Consider the following 14,984-nt stretch of genomic DNA (forward strand, 5'->3'; position numbering starts at 1 on the left):
TAGGACTGTATACATGACTGAAAATGGTCGTAATTTTCAATCTGGGAAAGAGAGGCCTTTCTGTATTTGTGCTTTCTTTAATCCTCCTAGGTCAGCCATGCTATTGGCATTAGCACTTTTGGCACCCCAACTACCTAAAATGTATGCATTTGGTATGCTGGTTAAGTATTTTCTGAATAAAAAACAAGTCCGGGAGTTCCAAATTGCACAGTTAAAACAACTGATATCAGCTAAAAAATGAGGGTCTTCTCATTGCGCCTAGGACCTTAGAATGTGCCTGTTTTTTTTTTAATTTTGATTCATCTCTAGCTGTATTTATACGACCATATTACTCAGCTTCTCCAGGTGCATAGAGAGCTGATACAAGTTGGTAAATCTTTTACTTCTAGTTGAATTCCCATCTACAACAGCAGTGCATCAGGTCTGCTTTACACTGTATTCTAACTGTAGCGTCTTCTCAGGTTTAGAGCAAAATAAGAGCGCCAGAATCTGAGTCTGTGGGGTGAAGCCTAAAGATAATATTCCTGCTATAGAGGCTGATTTTTTTTCAGTATACCTCACCTACAAGGACATCATCTATGTACTGCAGAATAGGAGATTTACCATAGATACTTGAAAATGGTTCTCAGAGTTGCTGTTTGTGTCTTTCAACTTCTGCTTGCTCCTGTATTCCTTGGCTGATCCTCTTTGTCTCATTCTGGTAGCGCTGTAAGTGTTCATTTTGCGTTTGACCGCTGTAGAGAAAGGAGGGCCCCTGGAATATCTGACTGGAGGAGGAGGGGGAAAAAAAAAAAGACAACTTAAGCATACTAGCTGGCTTTTGAACCACTTGCATATGAGGGGTCTGATTTAAAAAAGAAAAAGAATCCACTGAAGCTAATAGACTGAGTCTACTAATCTTACTGGGTTTTGAACAAGGCTTCAGTATCTTATGTTAGCCAGTAGAAAAAAAGGAAGCTGTATTTTTTTTAATGTGATGCCAGCAGATCTATCTCACGTTTTCTTACAGAAGAAGGATTAATGATTTAACCCAGTTCAACTGCACAGTTCTAGGAACGTGACAGTGGATGAAATGTTTTTCATTATGTCTCTGCACTTGTCCTATGGCTTCAGCATCAACTATTTGCCTCCTTTTCTGAGACAGGCTTGCATAGTAATTAAACCAGAAAAAAACGTTTAAGGTTTTCTTTCAGTGTTTTCATGGTCGATATAATATACAGCCTGAAACTTAATATGGCTAAAAAAGCATTGATTCTTTTTTATTCTGAGAGTCTAAATCCTCACATTGATTTTAATTTGTACTTCAGGCTATGAGAAAAGCCCTGAATCTCATTTTTATTTATTCTTATGCCCTTCACACTGGCCGTACAAAGGGACTCCAAAATGGCCTGAAAATTACAATTTATAACAAATGTAAAGACTTTGGCAGAGCACTGTTGATGAAAATGAGGTTGGCTGTGCTCCTGCAGAATAACTACTTCCATTAATTATTGCTTTTGCTATCAAAGGAACACTCTGACTTGCATTGTATTTTATGCAGTGTGGCATTATACAGAAATCACTATTAAAAGCCTCAGAGATGCTGTTCTGTTGTGCTGTATCAGCCATTTTTACAGGCTTACTGTTCAGGCTGTACGATGACTGAAGTTTGTGCAGATTGCAGCCTATTTAGTTTGCTTAGCCACGGAGCCAGCGAATAACATATGTGCCCTCAGTAAAATCCTTCCTAGCCCAGTTAGACTGATATCAGACATATAATGCAGCAGTAACAACAGAGCAGAAAAGTATGAGAGTTGTATCTGTTCACTTGAGGTGAGTGATTATACAAAACTGAGAAGTACTTTCATTTCCTACAGAACTGCCAGGGGTCTGTCTCCATAAAGAGAAAAGCTGTTAAGGTGCTTTTGTGCTGTACTAGTTGCAGGAGAGCTCTGGAAAATGGCAGTTGTTGTTGTTGTTCTGTTTCCTGTACCTGGAAAAACCAAGCTGTGTGAGATAATCCAGCTCTCCTTATTCACTGGAACGCTGGTGCTACAGTAATAATGATTATTCTGTATATATTACATTCACCTCTTATTTTTAAAGAGGGAAAATAAATGGGAGGAGGCAATGAAAACTGCATGCCCAACAGCCTCTGAGGTGCAGGTTGGTGGGGAGATAAATGTAGAGCTTTTCAAGGCATTTCATGACTGACTAATAATCACTTTAGTCTCCTCATTTTGTGCGTTCCAAATTGAGTCCAAGGTCTGTTAAAGGGCAAAAGGAGAAGCTTGGACCAAGGACAAAAAACAAGTGAGAGGAAGGATAGAAACAAAAGGACGTGCGCTAAATAAAACATGAGGAATGCAGCCACACTGTTTTGCTTATATGTTATGTGCCCTACTTCTGTCTATCTTCTCTTGTGTCTGTTTACGCTGTAAATTCTGTCTGTGAGCTGGGTAAGTAATAACAATTTGACCTGAAGCAGACATGTAGAAAGCAAATGGAGTATGGGCCATCGTACTGCACTAAGCACACTTACTGTTCGAAAGCAAGAGCAGTCTGAAAGGAGCACAAAAGCTAAGGGAAGCAGTAAGGAAAATAGCAACGTTGCAGACAGTGGATCCTGTATTCCTCAAGGGCAACAGTGAGCAGCAAGATCAGATCAGTAGCTCGTTCATCACCTCTCAAAGACCACAACAGAAATCCTGGATACAAGGTTGTCTCCTGATGCTATTGTTACTTGCGCCACCAATGTAATAAGTTAGTTGGGGATGAAGTTTTTTAGGACTTGGGACTTTGACATTGAGTTTTAAAATCTTAGCCTTTGGTAAATATCTTCTTCTGGATGGAAGTGTTCTGAGCTGCCTTAAATGTCTACATTTGCAAATGTAGCAACATCACCAGTTTAGAAAATCTTTGTCCTCATTTGAAATTCTTTGAACAGTTTAATGAGGCAGTTTTATGGATTGAGAGATTGTCATTTCCCTGTCTGAAGACAGAGGAATGATGTGCAGCTTAGAAACTTTCTTTCGAGCTACAGCAAATGCTTATATATTTTAGTTAAGTATGGACAGAAGCTTCAAAATGCTCCAGTCTATACTTTGTAAATCCTACAGAGGTCTGTCTCGCTATTTTTGTAATTTTACGTTGTTGCTTAATGAGTAGATTATATATAATTATGTGTGCTTTGTACTTCCCATGTTAATGCAGCACTTGTATCTATGTCAGTGCTGATGAATTCCCATCAGCCAAAGAAATTCCTTTAAAAATATCTTCAGGTGAAAGACAATTTTAAAAAAAAAAAGACACCTCCACTGACCCACTCCCCAAGCTATAAACTTGAGTATCTCTAGTTAAAATATCTCATGGAAAAAATTAAAAAATACTTTGACCTTTTCAGAGCATCAGCCTTCTGTAGGATAGTAGCCTGTAGTCGCATCACCTACGTAGAAGTGAGCAGTGCAAGACTGTGGTTGTTTCCCTAATGACAAATGCGGTTTTAGCTCAAGTATTGCATCAGTGGTGTTAGTTAAATCAAAGAAAGGAACTGTACAGTGTGTAAGAAATGACATAATACGGTCCCCTGAATTTAATTCTGCCTAAATGAGGGCTGTGCACTTAAGTTTTATTTTGTGGTTTGGCACCTGTCATAATGTGCTAAGAAAGCTTCTCTCCCTGTTCCCACCCTATCCTTCATGGCATGAGAACTATGCTTTGTGGGGTGGATGCAGAACACTTTGTGTCTAGGGTAATTGCTAATAAATTTATCCCGGGAGAAGCAATTTGGCATAAATATAGCCTCGGGTTGATATGCACAAAGTCAAATATGTTTATCCCATTTTCACCATTTCAGTACTGCTCTCATGCCACTGCTTTTATTGGTATAGTGTACCCAAAAGGAGACTTCTCTGTTGCTTACGATGCTGCCTGTTTGCAAGCAAATGTTTTATTTGGGCTTCAGTGAGGCCTAAATGTTAGGTCTCAAGGCACTTGAATCACTTAAAAAAAATGAAACAAAACAAAACAAAAAAAACTTTGAACCACTGAAACTTACTGGAATGTTTAGTTACTTTTGAAAAATGTGCTGAAGTCTGAATTCAAAAGAGGGATTATTATGGCAGTAGGCAGGGTATAGTGGCAGAACAATCCACAGTTGCAGATGTCTTTCTAAATTATATATCCAGGACATCCACATCCCTGCAGAAGTGTTTCACACTTCTTAGCTGACTTGAATGTTTTAGAAGTTAAGCAGGAAGCTGTATTTATGGACAGTATTTAATGATGTTGACCTTCATGCAGTCGGTATCGCTTTGCGCACAGCTTTTTTCTTGAACATATGGTTAGTATGCGCAGAGCCTTGCCATTCTCAGAAAATCCAGGCTTCTGTGTGAAGGGCCAGCATTCCCTGAGAGGGGAGTATAGCACAAGCACACTCCTCACTCTTTTCAGGTTCAACCTAAAGCGAACAGCAGCTACTTGATCTGGTATCAGCCTTTGTTTGCCTCAGCCTTTTTGCCAATGCACTGAAAAAAAGGTAATTGCCATCCAGTGGTAAAAACAAATAGTCTAAGGTTAGAATGAACCTGACTTTGTGAAACAGCATTTCAAAGTAAAGTCCCTGTAAACTAAACAAGCTGCAAATGAATTACATGCTATTGCTTTTCCCCGAGTAACAAGCAGTACAGCAATACAATATTTTGCTTGCGATTGTAAGCAGGTGCTGCCTGCACTGAACTTGATAGAGCCATGCCTAGTGTGCATAGGGCACATCACAAACTGGTAACAGTGTCCCCACCAATAGGACCTGCTTGCCCTGGGGCTGCTTGGGCAGGGTTAGCAGCCCCCAAGCTCCTTGCTGGCTCTGAGGCCAGGCAGGACGCAGTCTGGCAGGCCCACAACACACCTACTACATGTATGCAGGCTGCTTTGTAAATCAAAAGCAATTAAACAGTTCTGTCAGACTGTATGGTATTTTATGATGCTCTGAAAAAGAGGCAAGAGACTGATAAGGCCTAATTAGGGGAAGAAGAAATAAAATTAATCTAGGCCTTCTTCATTGTACTTCTGCACAGATGTTTTCTGGGGTGATTTCCAGGTAACTACTGAAACTGTAATATAACTGTCGGATGCTGATTGCATAGATTGTTTGATTAGCCATTGTTTACATATAGCCAAGGCATATGTTATGCTGCATATATATGATTATAAAATAAATGATGGGAAGAGATAATGTCATGTCACTCACAGAAGATAAACAAGCTTAAAGTGTACTGGTAAGGTCAGGATAGTTATTGCCTATACTGTTCGTATACCAGAGGCAGAATTTGATTGTAAAAATGCAAAAGACCTATCCAGTTCCATATAGCCACGAAGGTACAAGAGCTATGCTGTTCAGGTGTAAAGCCATAAAAGGGAATTTGATATCCTTGTCCTATTGTCAATTTCTTAACATCAGGTTTCCCAACAGCTTCATCAGATAAAGTCGTCTTCATTAAAGAAGGACATATTTTGTTTTGGCCTTAAAATTAAGGTTTTTTGTTCGTTTTTTTTTTCTGAAGTTGAACGGAGGGAGGCAGGAGGGAAGGAAAGGACATCTGGGGAAGAAAGTTAGAAACAAAAATGCCCTCTGAGCCATCCTGAACAGATGGTGTTCTCAGATGAAACCATTATGTGAAATTCTTTGCAGAGTTATCCAGAACCTTTCGGAAGATTAAATTCGTATAAAATATTCTTCTTTATTTAAAAACTAACTTGAAAGAAAAAATTTAAAACCCAGCTTGTGTCTCTGTTGTGGGAGGGTGCTGCCACACACTTTCCTCCTTTTCCTCCAGTGACTGGTTTTGCCAGTGTATTACTTTCTATACCATCATTTTGCCAGTGAAATACTTTTCAGAATTACTTCTTAAACTCTCCAGATTATTACACCAGCCCTGAGATAAAGTGGAATAAATTCAGGCATTGCTAGACTTATAAGCAAATGTGCAGCTTTCATTTAATTGTTGAATCTTCAATTCTTCGGGCCAGCTCTCCTGTCTAATCTCCTGTTGAGCCTTTTAATGCCACCATTTCCTGTAGAATGACAAGGATTCATATGGGATTTAATGATATCAGCCAGCTGCTGCTGTTTGATGCTGATGCTGTGATCTGTCAATCATTGGTACAGTAGTTTCACAAATTGTATCATGCTTTGGATGGACTATTTAGGGGTTATCCATAAATGCAGAAATCAAATCTTATAATTTCTTAGTTGTTTGATTATTGGGTCATTTAGTGAAAGATATGTCGTCTTTGTGAGAAGAGGCACAGTTCTTTACATTCTGCTTAAGAGATGTTAGTACACGCTAAGTACAGCCAGGTGTACACTGGTCACTGCCAAGAGTGTTCTGATGTTATATTCAGGAGTTCTCACAAGTGTGTTACTAAAAATGTAGCCTATAATCCTTGATGTATTTTTCCACATCAAACAGTATAAAACATCTGTGTGAGATAAATGCTATGCTGCTACTGGCAGAGCTAAATTTGTACTGCATGAACTTAACTGAACAGTCATGCTTTAAAGTTGTTTCTGATAATATCTGAAGTGCTGCAGAACTTTTCATGCTTAAGAGGTAGTGCATATTCCGCATTAACACGTAAAGTATATTTCACCTAAAAAATAAAAATTGTCACAAGAACCATATATATATTAATTCTACAAATGATTCGATCATGTTTCAACTTTTCTGAGCCAAACGAGGAATAGTTTTGATCAATCTTAGTATCATAGTCCTAGGTGCAATTTAAATTGTAGAACAATTGTTTCTCATTTTGAAATATTTTATCTGCTTAACGCAAAGCTCACAGGAACTCTACGGAAAGATCCCACTGACTAGACTTGGAGTCAGTTGTGAAAGAGAAAAACCCAATGTTTCTTAATTAGGGTATTTGGTTAGTCCTACTTAATATATGCATAATCATGTCCACACAAAAGCATCCTAGAAGGCCTATAGCTTTTTAAACTCAGTTTATAAATAACAGTTGTTGATCTAATTTAAACATATTTTACTGAAAACTAGTGATATTCAGTTTTCTTTTAACGCAAAAAAAAGTCAGCGATTTATTAGGTCATAAAAAATGCTCTTTAACTGATTATTGTTGCCGAGCTGTCAACAAAGGAAAAACTGGGCTAACTCATGATATAGGTGGTCTCCCATTAAATTCTCAATCCAGATTCACTCAGAATACGTAATCCATGTCTGAAACATATGTTCCAGTCTTACCAACAGAAATTTTGTTTTGTCTCTACCTAAAGCTTTCTGGGTATTCTGGAAAACAGCCTGAAAAATGCTTTCTTTGAATCTAAATATTGATTCCTGTTACTGAATGAAGATTAGAACTGTTTGAATCTCAAGTGAGTTTCTTTTTGGTGCATCCAATAGGATGAGGAAAGATATTTCCAAACACATGGAGTCTTATCCCATTAGGAGATCCAGCTCCACACAGATTATGCATGTGGACAGAGAGTTAACATTTTTTTTAACTGTGTTTTTAAAAGGAAATGTGTACTGTGCTTTTTCTACGGAGTGGTGACTTTTATTTTATAAAATGAAGACTCTGAAGACTAAGTCAAAGCTCTGCCTGAAATGCTTGCATGTGCTACTGCTTTGATCCAATTGAATTCTGTCATAAATGAGAAAAGTGGTTTATACATAGGTCTTGCAAGTGGAATTCTAAGTACTATAGACAAAATGGAGGAATACTTTATTTTAGACAAGTGTTCTTTCATTTTGTCTGGTTGAAATGAGACCTACAATTGTCAAAAATGTACTAATTTTTTTCATTCAACATAAACATCATAAATTCATTTTATCATGTTGTATCTGCTATTATATTGCCAGATGTTGCCTGAAATAGTTTTATATTATTTAAAAACAGAATCGTGTTTAGATTTACCGAAAGAAAGAATCCAGTAGTCCTATGTGCATGCTGAGTATCTGACATATGTCCAAACAATTGTTCCCTTCTCCCATCCCCAGTAACACTTTGAACGTACATTAATGTCTTATATGTGCATCTGAATTCACAGTCATCCTGTGATGATTTCACCATATGTTCAGACACTCAAGAAATGAAAAAAATGTAAAGTAAATCCTCTTGAGGATTTCCTCCTGAAGAACCAAAAACGTATCTATTGTCTTTAAAAAAAAAAAAAAAAAAAAAAAAAGCTCCATGATATATTGGCCAGCTCCCAGACAGCCTCTTTTCTATACTTGCAAAAGACAAAAGGATGTAGTTTGTTAGAAGCTTCAGAATGGTTTCAATTTTCTCAAAGTGAGAGAGAAGAGGTAGATGTCTTAAAACTTTTAGAAGGTTATTGGTCTGGCATAAGAAAAAGTTCCAAGTACTGTAAGTACAACTCTTATTTACACAAAATCGAATAAGGTGTAAATCTTTCAACTTCTGGTCTAAGAATTACATTATGAATTTGGGATCTGGGAGATCCAGATCAGTTATTTTGCTCTGACTTCCCATAAACCTAGGATACATTTTTGTGGTCTTCTGCAGACAGACCCAAGCTTACTTGCTTCATACTCAGCCCAAAAGTATTTTAATTATATGAACCTGACCTTCTGTTCAAGCTCCGATGCCCTCTCCAGGGATATAATTCTTTGTAATTATATGGCTTCCAATCTGGAAGTGGTTTATGTCTGGCTGGTTCCTATCTCAGAAAAAGGGAACTGAGATTCATCTGCGGTAGGCTTTGTAGGCAGACCCTTACCTGCTGTATGCATGTTGTTCCCCATATGTTACTACTGAATTGAGGACAATACTACTTTCCTCCCCAATGCTGTGTTTTACAAACACATTAGTTGTGAGGCATAAGGGAATGGAAACTGTAAAAGTACATGAAGTACGAAGTTTGTTAAACACATTCAAGGAGATTATACAAAATCTATAGCATTGTCTAATCTACTAGCATCTCTTTGTATGTGCATTTCTAAGAGATTAGGTTGTTTTTTTTAACTAATTCATCTAACCTGTTAAGAAAATAGAACAAATTTATTTATTAATTTTTTAAAACAGCTCTCTGTTCAGTGATTTTTATAAATGATGCAAAATACTTTTTCCACTCGGGGCACCTTTCTGAAAAAAAGAGTATTTAAAATACTTCTGTACTCTTTATGTATGGTAACATTGAAGCAAGACAGTAACATTTAAGTGAGGTACCTACAAGTTGGCAGGTATGTATTTTGTCAGGAAATTAAGTTTTAAACCTAATCTTGCTAAAGTCAATAGCAATGTTCGTACTGACTTTGGTGGAAGCAGATCTTCATCCTAAAAGCATTTGAAGTCTGCCGGTAACTTTATTCATATGAATAGTTCTATTGAACTCAAAAACAATTTTATATTTAGTGTGTATAAAAATACTTGAATTCTGCCTACAAGATCTGGCCTTTAGATTATACACCCCTTTGAATCAGGGCCGTGACTCTGCTGATGCTCAATAAATAACACTAACAAGTGGAAACACTTCAGAATGTATTTAGGGTAGAAATAGCTTTTGCATTTCCTGCTAAACGTGAACTTCAGTCTTTTCTGTTGATTTGTATTGTTGTAGATTATTTTAAAAAAAGGATTGTCAAATGTAAGCAAGTAATACATTAAAAGAACGTTTTATTGAGCTGTGCAGTAATTTTTCTTTAAAATGAATGCTGATAGTTCTCTCTTCTTTACTGTCAGTCGCAAGTTGGTAGCAGCTTTGAGAAAGAAAACCATGTCCAAGAAAAGTAATTGCTCTTTCTGTACAACTCTTTCTCTTCTCCTGTATGTTGCACCAAAAAGTTCCAACCCCAAATATGTAAAATCAAAGGATTTGTTACAGGTCCTGGTTTTATGAGGTTATAGTCACAATTCATTCTTTGCTAGACATTCTTCATCTCTACAGTCTTCTTTCTGTGTTATTTTCTCAGGTGCTGTTTTGGTAGCTGACTTGTGCTATCTTGTGGTTTTCACTTGTCGTGTGTTTCAAAGGTAGGAAAATATTTGCCCTGTCCATAAATGATCTTTTAAGAAAAATCAGTTATATATTATATCAGTATAATATAATAATAACCCCTTGCTTAAGTACTCTCCAGAGACTGTATAGTGCTTTACAAATATGAATATTTCATCCAAAAAGATTGTGATTTGTCCAGAATTCATGGCAGCTCAGTGGTAAAAGCAGGATTTAGAAGCAAGGTTTCTCAGCTTTCCCTCTGCTGTTAAAGCCAATAGGCAATAACACCATGAACGTCTACTTGGGGGTGGGGGGTAAAAGTTAAACATTAAACCATATCCTAACACTGACTTTATTCAAATAAATAGCACACTTCTCTCAGTTGCTCTGCAGTTGCTCTGTAAATACCTACTTGTTTTAAAATTCTTGTTCTCTCTAGATTTAGTAATTATTAAACCACTTGGTTTTGCTCATCTGCCTAAATGCTTAATGTAAACTTCAGGTGCTCTAAAAGCAGAGGTATGCAAAACACTTGTCTTGACTAATCCCATGAAGGCCCAAGATTTGTCTTTTTGTAAGAGTTGTCACCTGAATTCAACTCCGTACGACTGCCAAGAAAATGAGCATTAAACTCTAGGTAATGGGTGAAGAATTATTTTGTTCTGAGTGAAGGCTGAGAAGGACTGAAAAGAGGGAGAGAAATTGCTGGAGAAGAGAGGAATCTAGTCTGCTATACCAAGATAAATATAGCTGGTATATAGAAGAAAGGAAAATCAGTAAATAACAGATAAACACGATTCTGTTGAACTTCTATTAAGTAGCAGTGCGGTAAGCACATGGGAAACAATGGATTTATAATGTAGACAGTAGTTCAGAGTTTATACAGATTTTTAAGAGCAAAGCAGATAAAATAGAAGAAAATGTCTGAAAATGGAATAGAATTCTTTATTTAACCAGAATCCATTCCCTAACATATATATATTTTGGATCGCTTGCATAATCCCTGACCTCCCAGTGGTTTGAAAATGCTGATTTAATAGAATGAATGCAAATGGAAAGAAAACTTTTAGCTTAACCAAGTAAGAATCAGAAGCCCACACAAAATAAACAGACATAGCTAAGGGCCTGACTGTGAGCCAGCAAAGCACGCTGCAAAAATACATTTTAGAGTAAAGATGTTATTAGGAAAGAATATTTTACTAGAACAAATAAATGATTCCCTGCAGTCATAATAGATTCATAAAAGAAACTGCTAATGTTTTTTCCTACTAAAAAAAGAAAATTAGATTTTTCAAAACACCTTGAGAATATTTTTAGGGTGAGCAAAGTGCTAATGATTTAGGAAGATTTTCAACTTTCTACTCTCCTCTGCTGTTGTCATCCTTAGCGTCTAACTTGCTTGGGCTGCCTTTTGAGATAGCCTTTTCACTGATAACGAGTGCCACAAAATTATTTATAGATAGGTAGTATCTTACCTCACCTACCCTGTTGATATATTGAGTTCACCATCTTGTGTATACGAATTTGTATGATCAGTAAAGCTGATTTTAAGGAAAGAAAATTTGACTTCCTGCACACAGCTCTTACAGACCAATATGGGCTTTCTGGTGCCACATTCATCCAGAGCTCTGTTTCATTGTAAAAATGGCCCTGGTATCTCATATAAATATGTACTTCTGGAGGAAAATGAAGCAGTATGGAAGAAGATGCGTTTACTGCAGTATGCTTTGCTAATGCATGTTTTGATCTGTTTCTCTTGACATTCAGCTTTATTTTTGCGCTCACAAATGTCAGTTCCATTAATCTCTCCTTAACATGTGAACTAACAGAAGGTGTTTTCAGCCGCAACCTGTGTATTTAAAACAGTATGAACTCATCTACAGTTTGCACAATGCAACTGGCTGTATGGAAAGCAGAAATTGCTGGTTGGTGAGAAACGCACTCGGAATTTTATAAATGAATGTCATCTTCAGTGGTGTATATCTCATCTTATTGTCAAGTATTGCAGAAAATCCTTGACGCGTTTACCCATCAGTTTTAACAAGCCATCAAAATCTGTCTGGAATAAGCCCTGTGTTGTTAATGTAATTCTTGCCAGTTACAAGTTACCAAGTTTTGAAAGGTCAGTCTGGTTCACTATTTGTGTATTTTCTGAGTGGTCTTATGTCTCTGCAGTAAGTGTTACCCTAGCAAATACCATTCCTAAATTAAGATTATATCTTCAGTGACACTGTTGGATGAGTAAAGCTCTAGTTACCAGTCTTTGAAAATATTTTCCAGAAACACCTATGCAGAAAAGCTGATATATATTTTATGTATATGTATTATGTTCTAAATGTGTTACATCTGTTAAATGTGCTGGGTTACTTCCCTTCCCTCCCCCCCCCCCCCCCCCCAAAAATAAGACCTGTGGTTCTCACTCATCTGAGCATTTGCTTCCAGCATAGTAATTTCACAGGTTTGGGAGTAAAATGACTTACCACCTTGAAATCAAGGTTCAAGATGTTGCTGTCAAGTCTATTGTGCATGAAAGCAGAAATTTGCCTGAAAATAGTTTTAAGTGGACTAAGTGCATCTTTGAATGAATTATACTAGATAATTTTCCAGTGCAGCAGCATACATAACAGTTGCCATCTGAACAAATGATAATTTATCAACTTAATGTATGGCAGTATTTGGAAGAAATAATTTTTGGCACCTTACTTGGAAAGAGAAGGCAGTATCTCTGAAGCATTTGCTTTCTTCGCTCTTGATGGTTTTAACACACTCTTTTAACTCTCTTTCTTTCACTTGCCATAAACCAGTATCTCTAGCTTTCTTTCATCCTGAAGATCCCTGTTCTCCCTTATCTTTATCTGAGTCTGGGTGCACCTATTTGACGTATTTATCAATGTGAGAATTTTGCTCAGAAATAGTACCATTTGGGGCGCAGGGAAGCTTGCGAGTGAGCTTGCCCTGTGTGAGACTGAACTGCTGATGTAATCCAGCAACCATTGCCTTTTAATGCTTAAGTGAAAAATACCAGCAAGCCTTAGCTTTAGCATGAAGTGTGATACCTACACATATACTTTATCTGCTTTTTTAATTGAAGCTGAATCATATGTAACTGCATATGTATAGGAAGTGTCTTCATGTCTATATATCATTTTAATGCTGATTTGCATGTGTATTGTAATGTGTTCTGATTAAACGTATTCTGCATATGTCTTTTGAAACAGAAGACATCAGAAATCTTCACAAATAATTGGAACCATAAGATAAGCAGAACTGAAAAGGACAAAAGCTTCCTGAAAGTGGATTTAAAATGTTTTGCTAGAAAGTTATTTCCAAAATGCTGTCAGTCTAAACGCAGAATTTTTTTCTGCCAGTCTGTAAGAAGGGATAAATGTAATACTGGTGGAATTAATCCTTTGATACTATTATAGATGTGACTATTAGTTCTGTTCATTTTAGTGTACTAAAGTTAGGTCTTGGAGAAGTACTCATTTTCAGCTGTAATGCAAGATTTTATAGCTATGAAGTATATTTTCATTGAAGTCTGTCTTTAGTCTGGTCTGAAAGAAAAGTTATTGCATTCATTTGCTGCCTGTATGGTTTCGTATCCAAGAGACCAGGACGCATTGCAAGGTTCCAAAATGATATGATAATCAAGCTAAATATGCCAAGGCTTACTTTTAAGTATGACTGTTTTTGGAAGCTGTGAGGGCTTAATGTCAGTGGCCCAAATCACTACTTGTTACGAATAGGCAAAACTCCATTTAAACAAAATAATTCATGTTCACTTACACCAAAAAAAAAAAAAATCTGGTCCAATGTTAGTTAGCTTCATGTCAAAAATCTAAATTTTAACTTCCAAATTATAATGACATTGGAGAGAATTATGTTGTTCTTATTCTGAGATAGGATATATTATATTTCGAATCAATGATTCTTTTTCTCAAATATGAGTCGCAATGTGTTTTGGCTTTGTTTAGACTAACGTCGCGGATGAGTGAGGAGTGATGCGCTTCACTCCTAAGAGAGAAGCAGCAATATATTATATTGAGATAAGGTAATGATTTAGCAAGGTTCAATCATAAATAAGACAGTGATTTAACAAGGGTCAATGGCAATGTTAACTCGGTTATTTTCTGCATGGTGGACAGGGTCATACAAAAGTGTCAAGGAGAACCTCCTGTTGAGTCACGAGGTTCAGATGCCCTTGCTCTCTAAACTCCTTCCCAGAGGAGTCGGGGTGCGGCTGGATCCAACCTTAGTCCCAGACTTGGTCACCGGTTTATATCTAAGGACTATGTGCACAATCAATCAAAGAGGTAACTTAGCAGAGTTACAAGGTTTAGCATGCTATTAGTCGCTTACCAAGGATCTGCCGCAGGTAAGGAATCTCTTGACGACCAAGAGTAACCTTGAGAGGTGTCCCTGCTCAAGGGGATATCCTGACATGCAGCCTGCTGCCATGCAGGAGAGCTCAAAGGGCTCTGGGCTGCCCCCTATTTATGGGGTGAGCTGATTGACTCATAGTCATATTTGCATACTGGCCATATTTTGGTCAGTGCATGCTCACTAGGTGAAAGTTCAGGTTGGAGGGTTGAGGGAAGCACGCTGTCACAGCTAGTATTTCATAAACTGTCAAAGTGAGCACAGACTCTGCTGGAGCTTATGAGAGTCAGTAAACCGAGCTGTCGTTTCTAATAGTGCCTCAAATTTTATAACTCATTACATTAGCTCTGATGAGCAGAATTGTAGTTTGCTGCTGAAAGTTGTGTTTGTGGAAGAATAAGAGATAGCCAGTGCAACCAACTGAAATTCACTGTGGGCCTGTCGTGGATCTCCACATGTGGATGCATGAATTATGCAGTCATTTGCGTACTGCTTGCTTGTCAGAGTTGTTATTAAATGAAAAAGAAGCTGAAATAACGTAAAGGATCTAAGTTAAGTTGGCAGAGCAAGGAAAAGTACAGCACAGTCTGTCCTCGTTTCACCGTTCTTACCTGTGCATCAAAAAATGGATTACAAAATGAGAACC

The 14,984-nt window shown here is 37.3% G+C and overlaps 1 protein-coding gene and 1 long non-coding RNA gene across 9 annotated transcripts in view; one reads left to right on the plus strand and one right to left on the minus strand.

Moving 5' to 3' along the window:
- Positions 1-14,406, minus strand: part of LOC104138030 (uncharacterized) — a 48,536-nt gene extending 34,130 nt beyond the window's left edge. For all 3 annotated transcript variants that reach the window (XR_011140870.1, XR_011140871.1, XR_011140869.1), the window contains exons 1-2: positions 14,318-14,406; positions 604-767 (exon numbers count right to left, since the gene is read on the minus strand). This is a non-coding gene — a long non-coding RNA (uncharacterized lncRNA). The remainder of the gene's footprint in view (positions 1-603; positions 768-14,317) is intronic.
- Positions 1-14,984, plus strand: part of ARSJ (arylsulfatase family member J) — a 219,623-nt gene that overhangs the window by 79,055 nt on the left and 125,584 nt on the right. For 3 of the 6 annotated variants that reach the window (XM_068941761.1, XM_068941762.1, XM_068941760.1), the window contains one exon: positions 9,933-9,993. The exons of 2 other annotated variants lie outside the window; for them this stretch is intronic. The gene's annotated coding sequence lies outside the window, so the exon portion shown is untranslated. Of the gene's footprint in view, positions 1-9,704; positions 9,994-14,984 lie in introns of those variants that run through there. One more of the 6 variants, XM_068941764.1, reaches the window with a different exon arrangement.

The sequence above is a fragment of the Struthio camelus genome, chromosome 4, assembly GCF_040807025.1.
Source record: "Struthio camelus isolate bStrCam1 chromosome 4, bStrCam1.hap1, whole genome shotgun sequence".
Classification (NCBI taxonomy): Eukaryota; Metazoa; Chordata; class Aves; order Struthioniformes; family Struthionidae; genus Struthio; species Struthio camelus.